The sequence below is a fragment of the Perca fluviatilis genome, chromosome 11 (assembly GCF_010015445.1).
Source record: "Perca fluviatilis chromosome 11, GENO_Pfluv_1.0, whole genome shotgun sequence".
NCBI lineage: Eukaryota > Metazoa > Chordata > Actinopteri > Perciformes > Percidae > Perca > Perca fluviatilis.
Window position 1 is genome coordinate 31,078,226 of NC_053122.1, and position 12,205 is coordinate 31,090,430.

The following is a 12,205-nucleotide window of genomic DNA, read 5'->3' on the forward strand; positions in this document are numbered from 1 at the left end:
ACGGTGGGTGGATAGATTTAGATATAAAAAAATAAGTTGACAATGAATGCGAATATTGGATCGAGGTTTTAAAGACGGTGGTTGTGGTGGTGAAAATCAAGAAAGAAAAAATACTCAAGGTGGGATGATTATGCAACAATATGTAGCCTATGTTGTGCTGTGGTTTCATTATTGTGGTTAGTAACAGTGTTATGTGCTGCTGCTGCTGTTTTTTTATTTATTTTATTCACAATCTAGTGTATCGCACAGTGGTTTGTGTCTCAGTAATGATCAGTGGTGGAATGTAACTAAGTACATATACTCCAGTACTGTACTTGAGTTCAAATGTTGAGGTACTTGTACTTTACTGAGTCTTTTCTTTTCATGCCACTTTCTACTCCGCCTCATTTCAGAGAGATATATTGTACTTTTTACTCCACTACATTCATCTGTTACAGCTTTAGTTACTAGTTACTTTACACATTAAGATTTCTGCACACAAAACACATGTGGTTTATAAAATCTGATGTTTTATTCTAAAGTAAACGGCCTACAAGTCCATCTGAGATGATTAGACCATTAAACAGTTGAATGACAGAACTGTTGATATCTGTAGAAAGATGCAAACATAGGGCACAACTACAACATTTACATTTACTTATGCATGTATATCTGCATGTATTTCAAAACGTAGGCCAAGTATTTACTTAAAAAAAAAAAATACACATACTGACACAAAAAAGAATTTACAGCAGAAAGCACCATTTTATAACAAACTACAAGTCCAGCTGAGATGTTTAGACCATTAAACGCTTAGTTGATTGACAGAACGGTTTGGTTTGTTTAAAAAATATGAGGATTTTTCAACATTCAGTACTTTTACTTTTAATATTTCAAGTACATTTTCCTGATGATACTTACATTCTTTTAATTAAGTAACATTTTCAATGGAGGACAGTATGGTATTAGTACTTTTACTGAAGTAAAAGATCTGAATACTTCTTCCACTGGTAACGATGTTGTGATTTTGCCTCAGTAAAGCCAGGTGTTCTGCACTGCTGCAGATGCTGTAGCCTACCTGTTGATTTATAAAGCTAAACGTGTTTACCAGCTTGCTGTTGAACTGTGAATCCAGGGAATTCTGCTGCTTTGCTGTTTAGTTACATTTCCATTGTAATTGTTTTGGGGCTGTGGTGGCAGAGGATAATATATGGTATTCTTTCCACTTACACCTCTGTTGATGTTAGTTTTATGATGTAGTTTTTCTCATTTTACGTGTGTGTGTTAGTGTGTGTGTCTCAGTTCAACTTATTTGCGTGTGGACCATGTATGGCACTAAATACATTTTTCCAGTAAAGCACAATGATTAAGGGGGTGCCTCACACAAAGAGCAGCCTAGGGGCCCCTGACCACCTTAACCCGGCCCTGGCCGCAGCCATCCCATTGATGTAGGCGTAACCTCTGCCGAGATAGCCTCGGCGCAGAGATGCGGCCAGTCCCAGCCGCGAAGTAATTCCCTCAGCGGTGTTGAGTATTGTTACAACAAACCCTTTTTCCACCGGTGTTGAAAACATCCAAAAAAGTAACTTACTGAAATATTTTGTGATATTGTGGTTTTAGCTAAGTGGCTAATGCTTGCTTGCTAGCTAGCTAACGTTACCAACACAAATCGAAACAAGAAAACGTAATTATGTGGGGGAAACTGCAGCTATTTCATCAGGAATGACATGAATAAACGTTACTAAACATAACGTTGATAAAACTGTAATGGATAAACCCATCCGTGAACAGATATACACTCACCTAAAGGATTATTAGGAACACCATACTAATACCGTGCTTGACCCTAACCGATCAATATGGGCCAACATTTCTAAAGAACGCTTCCAGCACCTTGTTGAATCAATGACGCAAAGAATTAAGACAGTTATGAAGGCGAAAGGGATCCTCCACACCATTACACCACCACCAGCCTGCATAGTGGTAACACCGATTCTGTTTATGCCAAATTCTGACTCTACCATCTGAATGTCTCAACAGAAATCCATACTCATTAGACCAGGCAAAATGTTTTCAGTCTTCAACTGTCCAATTTTGGTGAGCTCGTGCAAATTGTAACCTCATTTTCCTATTTCTAGTGGAGATGAGTGGTACCCGTGGGGTCTTCTGCTGGTGTAGCCCATCCGCCTCAAGGTTGTGCGTGTTGTGGCTTCACAAATGCTTTACTGCATACCTCGGTTGTAATGAACAGTTATTGGAGTCAAAGTTGATCTTTTATCAGCTGGAATGACTCGGCCCATTCTCCTCTGAACTCTAGCATCAACCAGGCATTTTTGCCCACAGGACTGCCACATACTGGATGTTTTTCCTTTTTCAGACCATTCTTTGTAAACCCTAGAAATGGTTGGGTGTGAAAATCCCAGTAACTAAGCAGATTGTGAAATACTCAGACCAACCTGTCTGGCACTAACACTGCATGAAAAGTGGGATTTTCATCAGTAAGCGGCACTGTCCTACAGTCTGCTGCCGATTGTGTGTATGTATGTATGTGTATGTGTGTTTGTAAAAGGACGCTGATCCACCCAACTCGCCACTCTAAGCCAAATCTACCTTCGGGTATTAATAGTTACCTTACCTTACCTGTAGATTGTCATGGAAGTTCAGTTTTACGACTGCACACGGCAATTTACAGGCAACACAGAAAACTGCCATGAATTGTCGGAAATTGACGTGGGCCATGCTTGGCAGTTGTCCCCCCATGATCCCCTTCCCCCTAATTCTAGGGGAGGCTTTAACATGTAAATGAAAATGCTGTGAGCTATACAAATGCAAATCAGGGTAGCAGCAAGGGGAGTTTTACCCCAGGTGACATTTTTCTAAAAAGGTATTAATTTTAAGAAAATCTCTGGTACATTTTTTTAGCTTGAATTGATTTATTTAATGAAAGTATGCTATATTAATTACTGTGTATGTCATTAGCAATGGCCAATGTTATGTAAAAAAGATACACAAAACAATTTATTTCAACAATTAGTTTTTATCAGGCTTTGCCACAAAGGTAAAATGTGCATTTGGGTTACAACACAGTCTCCTGGAGCTCAACCACATAGTGCATAGTGGCATGACTACAGTGACCTTTTCTTTGGTCTTGCCTAAATGCACAGTGGATGTGTTAACTTATGCTGGGTATGACGTGTCTGTTCCCTGCAAGCTCCAAACTTCTATTGGCTTTCCATAAAAATGTCTGTCCGGATGGGGATTAAGCCAGGAAACTTGTGCAATAACATGTTTGAATGCAGTACCTTTTGACACAACATTAACAACTATAAACTGCCTTTTAATGACTGGTTGTAGCACTTTATTAATTCTAATTTCCAATTAATATTTAATTTAATTTTAATCATCATTTAATGATTTGTTGGGTATTTGTGAATTGTATCTTATTGAGTTAAATTTATTTATCATATTGCTATTTTTTTCCTGCGGAAATGTTGTTGCTGCACTGCACCTCCATTGTCCCTCCTAAGATGCCGTAGCTTCCATGTCCTCCTCACAAACCGTCTTGTATTGCTGAGGTAGGTTGCGTGTAAAATGCTGCTGCGCTATTTTATCGTTTTCTTTGAAAATTGTGTTGTGACCCTTCAATATTTATTGTCTCAAAGTTAATACGTTATTAACTTGCTGTTTTGTGCCGTTTTTACAGTTAAATATAAGTTTTAACGGTGCTTTGTTTAACTCTTTCTTTTCGCGCTGTTTCTGTGTAATGTAAATAATGGCGGTTCTGCAGTCCATTTTGATATTGTATTCTGCAGAGCAAATACATTTTGGAAAACCGTCAGCTGAAGTCCACATTTAGGCTACATGATGCTGATAATGATGCCATTGTGTGTAAGTAACTTTTTCTGTTTTCTCCTTCTTGTTTAATTTTACTATGAGTTAAATTTTTTTATTCATACCACTCTCATTTAATTGTTTTCCAGCTGCCTGTAAGACATTACGAGACAGTACGCAAGTCGATCGAGAAGAAAGAGGTTAAGACTTATTAGATTAGATCCATCTTTAGTCAATGAGACTTTTGGGATTTTGGGCTTGTTGTGAGCTTGGCCATTTGTTGTGTGGGCAGATCTCCTATGCTTATAGTTGTGCGTTTGTGTTTGTGCTAATAAAGCTCTTTCTTTGAATAAACTGCACAGTCCTGGCAAATAATTTTCCTTAGGATAACAATGACATCAATATACAGCATATCATATTAGCAAATATATTATAATGACCTAGGGTGACCAATAGTGACAGACCTGCCAACCAATCACGAGTGATTTTTCTTGTTTAAAAGGAGTGGTTTCATCCATTACTGAGTGAGGAAATTCAAGCCAGGCCAGACAATAGGCTCGTTCGAGATGAGCCAGATCTGCGCAGAATCGATCACCGGCGATCGCCGCCCAATGCATGCCGGTTAGATTTGTGTCCGACTTGATCCCGACTTGCTCTGACGTCATGAACACGTGGGCAACGATAATCTCACGAGACCAAGGCGACCGCAGTTCTGAGACGCAGGTAGCGCAGTTGCTTTTCTCCAACTGCAAGAGCCAGGCGGACGCAGGCGGACCCAGTGCATGCTGCGAAACGCCGGTCTCTCAGCTGATCGAACAGCTGATTGGTTCAGAATCGACTCAACATGATGACGTTTTATATAAACTTTTCATTGATTTTCAATCGGAGGGATTTTAACTGTGATTTGTCTGATTTAAAGGCTTATTCTGCACAGAACACGTTGCTGATAGTTGTGTTTAAAAGTCAGAGAGACTAAATCTGTTCAGATTACGGATCATCTACAGTGTGTTGTTAATTAAAATCAGCAACAGATCGCATGTAGAGAATTTTGACAGCTACTCTGTCATAATAAAAACAACTGGACACTTTGTAGGATTTTATTAAATTGGAATCGGTTCACAGTCTGTAAATTGTCGTTTAGGTTAAAATTAGAGAGATTTCCGGGCGTTTACGGGGACAAAAATCCCACTTTTCATGCATTGCAAACACCATGCCACGCTCAAAGTTGCTTAGATCACCTTTCTTTCCCATTCTGACATTCAGTTTGGAGTTCAGGAGATTGTCTAGACCTGGACCACACCCCTAAATGCATTGAAGCAGCTGCCATGTGATTGGTTGATTAGATAATTTCATTAACATGAAATTTAACAGGTGTTCCTAATAATCCTTTAGGTGAGTGTATTTTAATCGGCAACTGTGTTAAACAATGAAAACTAAAACTCCCATAATGCCACTTCACGACAACATCAAAAGTCAGTTTTTACATCCATTGTTTCGATTGAGAGACCCCTAGCGGCAAAAAATTACATATTTTACGTTTAACAACAGCAACGAAGAGAGAGTTGTGTCAGCTTTGCTTCACTGTTGTTGTAAATGAAAACATAACCAAGATCCCCACTAACACAGAACATTTAGGGAGCGTTGTAATGTTCCCTAAACGTTAGGGGAACTGAAACGTTCTCCTGTGGTTGCACTGTTACCTCCACACAACGTTACCGTTGTTTTTGGTTGTTTTTGGTTGTTCTGAGTGCGATTTTGAAATGTTTATTCAAACCAGCTCCATTTACGTTTTTGAAGTAGCATATAAAAGGTTTGCAGTCACTTGATTTAGATTCACTCAAAAATTATTGGTCTTATAAAATCTAAGTAAGATAAACAACATAGCAAGATAATATATTTACTTTTAGGCTGAAATCAATTTTGCTAAAAACTGTACTTTTGTGCTTGATTTCGTTTTTTTAACTGTATTAAATGAACATACTTAAAACAAGAATCTATCGATTTTCACAACTAAGACAATTCACTTCTTCCATTTCACTTCCAACAAGTGGCTCAATCAGTGTTTAAATCCAACCGTTACACCCCCCCGCCAGTAGGGGAAGACCCTTATATATATATATATATATATATATATATATGTCAATGGGAAGACTGTGCCTCTGCTCTCAGGTGACCGATTCAAGTCCTGTCCTCCGGACTTCCGTTTGCGTTTGATACGATACACCAACGGACCGGACAAAGAAAGAAGATTTTATTTGCTTCGCCAAACGATCTCACGAAAAAGTAAGTGAAATACTTTACAGTTTCATGATGTTATGGTTGTAATGCAACGGTTTGGGGTCTAACCGTAAGCCCTTTCCCTCGTAGTGCTTTGTTATATTCCGGTTTTGATCAGGTTGACCAAAAAAGGTTCAACAACTCACTTCAGCATTTGTTTTTCCCCTCGTCGCCATCTTGCCAGTCAAGCAGCGACTTGTTCAAAATTTTTTATTTTTGGTAAACTCTTTGAGCACAAACAATGTTCTCAATGCTCGAGTTGATGTGTAAATCCCCTGGTGAGACTTCTTGCAAAGTTTCATGTTGTGTCGAGCCTTAGTGTTTTACATATAGTGATTTTGATGTGATAAAAGTAGACTCTAGTTCTCCCATTCAAAAGGCCATTTGACCAGAAAACGACAATACGATCAATCTTAAAAGTGGCGTTTCCGTCCTAATTATGCTTTTAAACGAAGTTTGACTCTGGTACAGTCACAAAACGATCCTAGGTTGCATTGTGGCAAGAGTTACGCTTTAAATGGACTGCATATATATTGCGCTTTGTTTGCTGCTGTGCACGACATTTATGCTTTGCCGCATTGTATGTTTTGTGTCATCGTGTTAACCTGCTTGCGTTGTTGTTACAAATAAGACATACCAGTTCTTTCAATTAGTTTTAGTGTACAGTACATACATGATAGCCAGTACAATCAGTCATGTAGGCAAGTCACTCGGCGGCCACCTTGCAACGTACTTTGGGCAGTTATCGGCAAGCTATTTTCCTATTTAAGTGAATAGGGAAGCATACAGGAAGAGACAGAATATGTTTAGGCTACACAGCTGCCATACTGGCTTTACAAACTAACCCCATGCATTTCTATGGATGCTGTGTCTCCCCATTAGAAAGTCTCTGGGCTACAATGCAAAAGTCCTGAGAAATACCGTCACATACAATGTTTGTGTTGTAATGTTTGTTTACACTGTATACATTCAAATATTATTTTTGCAATCAGTATAAATTGTATGGTCTTTTATTTCAGATGACTCTGGTCCACAAGCAAGAAAGCATTCCAGGACGGAGCGTGTGTCTGGAAGCCCTGTCAGTAAGTTAACATTTATACATGCATTTAAGAAACCAGAGTCATATTCCTACCATGGAACTACTGACCCTCAACCTGGTGCTTATCATGTGACTGTTTGTTTGTCTCTTCCTGCCTTTTTTCAGGTCAGTAGACATCACTGCCACCCCCACCTGCATGTAAGTTTTTTTTTTTTTTTTTGCAGTTGTCTAATGTAACAGAGTAGTTATGCAATGGCATTTGCAAGAAACCTACCATAAATGAACTGACCAATATTCATATCTACTTTCTTTTTAGATGAGTCAACACACAAGAAACCAGCCGGTCGCCCAGAGCTGGATGGGTGTATTCTAACGCAAGCTCGGCCTGCCACTTCATCTTGGGACCCAGTTGAAGGTACAGTGGCTTTTGCATAACTTAAATTATAACAGAACTGACTTCTCTTACAAAATGAGATTGTACAAGCTCTCCACTTTGTTCCATGTGTATAATTTGTGTTTCTATATGTTTTACAGCAACTTTTCCTGACAAGCCCGGAGGTTCGACCGGAGGTACTGCCATCCGTCGCATGCTACAGCGAGTGGCAACCAATGATGTTCTAAAACTGTATATCCTGCGGGGCAGAAAAGGAAAGAAGGCCTTCCAGGACCTGACTATCTGCAGGGTTATAACAGGCAGGTGTTATTTTATTGTTCACATCAGTATTATGCTTAGCTTGGCTAATAAAAGGTTTTAATTTGACTTGTAACGTTGCTTCATTTTGACTTCTACTCTAGCGGTCTCCCAGAAAAACTTCCCTGCGCTGACTGCAGTAGACACGGAGGACTTGATTGGTGCTGAAGTTTGCCCCACACAGACGGTAAATTAAAATTCTTCTGTGATGTTAATAATAATCATAATAATCAAAAACTATCAATATTTGTGATCAGAATAAAAACAGGGTTGTTAGGCAATGTGTCTTGCTTTTGTTAATGTGTTTTTTCTTAGTATGACATATCAAACTTTTGTTTCTTTCTTTTTAGGTCAGCTGAGAAGGACTGAGCCTTCAAAACCATGGAGCTCTATTTTTTTTTACATTTGCAAATACATTTGCACTATTACTTTGCACTCTACATCCTTATCTATTTTGTATTTTGTTTATTATTCTTTGTATATTGTTAATTAAAGTTTTAAATCCAATCAAGTTTGCCTGTTCATTCATTCCTGCTAATATATAATAATTCATCCCTGCTCACGCAGATGGTTTAAAGTAATAATAAAATTAGTATCATTGTTGTTAAAGTTTGTTAAAGGTTAGGGGAATTTAAAAAAGAACGTTAGGGGAACGTTCCCTGAAGGTTGCAACGCTAGGGGAACGTTAGGGGAACTTTCCATAAAGGTTACAACGTTAGGGGAAGGTTCTCTAAAGGTTGCAACGTTAGGGGAACGTTCTCTAAAGGTTGCAACGTTCTGACAACGTTCGGAGAACGTTCGATGTAACCAAAAACTAACGTTCCCAGAACGTTCAACCAACTTTCCATAATAACGAAAACACAATCAAAACACAACCAAACCTAACCTTCAGGGAACGTTCGCGCAACCAAAAACGAACGTTCCCAGAACGTTCTGGGAACCAAAAATTGTTAGCTGGGATGCTACGTTAATTTAGACGCCAAAGCAAAACGGGATAAACAATTACTGAAGCAGTTTGCGTTTAAATTTCAACACAAAAAATGTCATAGGGCACATGAAGATGGCCATCAGAGCATGGCAAGTGATTCCACCTAAACTGGACAACCGCTGCAGGAGCACATTAATCAGTCCCATGGTTATCAGTTAATCAGTCCCAACTTTGTCCACTCACAGAAATGGTGAGACTGTGAAGAGTAGAGTCCTGCAGGGGCCTGAGACATACTGCCATTACCCTGGAGTACCAAATTTGAGATAGAGAAATGTACTAAACTACGAAAAAAGTTTTGCTACCCAGCCCAATTGGTAGCAGAACACTGCTTTAAAATATTTAAAGGTCCCATAGCATGAAAATTTCACTTTATGAGGTTTTTTAACATTAATATGAGTTCCCCCAGCCTGTTTATGGTCCCCAATTGGTTTAAAATGGTGATAGATGTAAACCGAGCCCTTGGTTGCCTGCTCTGCCTTTGAAAAAAAGTAAGCTCAGATGAGCCATTCAGGAATCTGCTCGTTATGTCGCAATATTAAATATATAAAAATGTTGCCCGCCTAGAGCATTTGGGCCCAGCCCATTAGAATTTCCAGGGTAGAGAGATAGCCACCGTACCGTACGCGCGCCATTGTTTTTCATCGAGAGACATCATGGCTAGAAAACGAGGGAAGCATAACATTTGCTCAGTGTTTGGATGTTCAGAAGAACCCAAACATATTTTTTCTGTTCCATCATCTGAGCCTGTGCAGAGCCAGTGGGTTAATTTTATTTTATCTGTAAATACGACGACAGAAATCCCCAAAGTTTTCTTAGTGTGCGAAAAACATTTCACCGACGACTTGGTCCAATACAAAGCTGGCCTTGCTGATCGTCTGAGGTTAAAGCCTGGTGCAGTACCAACTCTTTGTGGCTCAGATACAAACCTCGGACAAGTAAGTCAACTAACGCCATATTTTTTTTCTTCACTGCATATGGTTACCTAGGTTGTTACACTTAGAACCTGGCTGTAACATTAGCTAGCTCTGCAGCTAGCAGCCCAGTTACTGACGCTAATGTAAAGATGGACAGCATCAAGTATGTGTGTGAATCAGGGCTGCAGTACTAGAGTCCGGTCTTGGAGAAACACAGCTTGGACGGAGATGTTCGGCTTTTCACAAGTTTAGACAGCTAGCTAACGCTACGCCGACTTTTGGTAAAATTAGCACAACAGCGTTAGCCTAGCCTGCTAGGTAGCTAAATATTACGAATGCTTTCGGAGTTTCCTAGCTATATCTGCGTCTACGTTGTCAACATATGACCTGGGTCGAAATGGGTTGGGTTTTTGTTACGTTATACACACAGATAACTGGCTATAGTTAGCCTGTACGTATGCTAGCGGACATTAGCTAACTTTGCAGAGCCAGCCAGCAACTGCGGCAGTAGAATTTTGACGAGCTAACCATGACATTATTGTCGCCCACAATCAACCTCTGCTGCTAAAAGCATTTAACCTGCAGTAATGTTTGAAATGGAGACACACATATATACTCTTTACTATCCCCACCTCTCTCCCTAGGCAACAATTACAATTACATTTCGAAACATCAAATCAGTGAGCATCCCAGCCCTAACAAATGTGTTAGCCATCCACTTGACCACCAAAACAGCCCTGACCACAGTGAACACCATGGCAGTCCACTACAACACTGCTCTGTTATTATTTTACCATGTTCTGTTTTGCAAGAACACTCTTATTAGGGCCCGAGCGCCGACAGCGGCGAAGGCCCTATTGAAACTGAAGGAATTATTAGGGCCCGAGCGCCGACAGTGGCGAAGGCCCTATTGAAACTGAAGGAATTATTAGGGCCCGAGCGCCGACAGCGGCGAAGGCCCTATATCTAATCTTTCGTCATAGGACGTGGCCGTGGCGGGGCGGCCATTTTGTGCGTTTCACCGCCGAAACAGGAAGTGGGTGTAACTCGACTGTACGTTGTCCAACTGGGTCGAAGCTTTTCAGGATTCATACGAGTCCAACCTTGAGGACAAATAAAGGCCGATATTTACTTAAAGTCATAGCGCCCCCTAGTGGCAACAGGAAGTAGGCCTAAAAGTCAAGGTGCTATACTTTAATGAACTCCTCCTAGAGATTTCATCCGATGGACTTCAAACTTGGTCCGTACCATCCCAACACCTTAAAGATGAAAAGTTATTAAAAGAAAAACTTTTCGTCAGACGGTGTGGGGGTGGTGTGGCGGCCATTTTGAGTGTGTAGCGATGAACAAAGAAGTTGTTGTAACTTGAGTGTACGTTGTCGTATCTTATACGATATATACGATATTTTTCATGATTGACAAGGGTCCAGGCCTGAGGACACCTACAGGCCAAAATTGACTTTTGGTCATAGCTCCCCCAGCTGGCAACATTAAATGCGCCTTATATGACAAACATCATCCGATTTGCATGAAACTCAGAATGTGTGGTCTACATCTGATACTGAGCCGCCCCCTATAATATGGCCACGCCCACGTACTCAGGCCAAGCCGCCTTTCATAACATTTGAACCGTTTAAGGTAGAGTCTTGTGTGAGGTGTCATTGAACTCAGCAGAGAGTTCCTTCTTCATTGGTCATGGTTTGGCCCACCCCCTATGCTTAAGCCACGCCCCTTTTCATATCATTTGAACCGTTTTTTGGATCCCCTTTTGTTTTTAGTGTATAATTAAACCAAAAACTTACTTTTTTTTTTTTGGTGGGGTGGCTCCCTATGCTTTAGCCACGCCCCCTTTTATAACTAATGACCCGTTTGATGTAGACCCTTGTGTGAGATATCATTGAACTCAGCAGAGACTTCCTTATTCATTGGTAATGGTTTGGCCCGCCCCCTATGCTTTAGCCACGCCCCCTTTCACAGCTGATGAACCGTATGACGTAGAGTCTTGTGTGAGGTATCATGGTATCATTGAACTCGGCAAGGAGTTCCCTTTTCATTGGTGACGATTTGTGGTGTCTGAGTGCCGAGCGAATGAACGGTCGCAAGGAGCGGCGTCTGCCAGTAACCCCGATGTGCGGAGAGGCGCGAGGGCCCGTCCATCGCTGCTCACAGCTTTAATTTTGTCTTGTGTTCTGAATGACACGTGCATGCACACATCCGCACGCGCACATCCGCCCCTCCCGAAGCCAGTCAGGGAGGCAAGTCGTGTGCATATCATCCGCTGGAATTTAAATACTCAGCGCAAGTAAAGATGGCAGCAGCGTTTGGTGAGCAAAAGAAGGCAAAACCAACTCACCAACCACTTGTCTGGGAACAGCTAACGTTAGCTAACCCTGCGGTCCCTCTGCCTTTGCCCCCCCCGCTGTAGTATACTGTCTATAGACGTTGTTTCCCCCGACATGCTGTATTCACTTACTTTTTAAAACCTT

The 12,205-nt window shown here is 40.7% G+C and overlaps 1 protein-coding gene and 1 long non-coding RNA gene across 4 annotated transcripts in view; one reads left to right on the forward strand and one right to left on the reverse strand.

Moving 5' to 3' along the window:
• LOC120568925 (junctophilin-1-like) overlaps positions 1-12,205 on the reverse strand; it is a 115,442-nt gene that overhangs the window by 37,942 nt on the left and 65,295 nt on the right. The gene's annotated exons all lie outside the window — the stretch shown is intronic.
• Positions 6,043-7,313, forward strand: LOC120568931. The gene is made up of 3 exons (XR_005640808.1): positions 6,043-6,093; positions 7,107-7,169; positions 7,292-7,313. It is a non-coding gene; the product is annotated as an uncharacterized LOC120568931 (long non-coding RNA).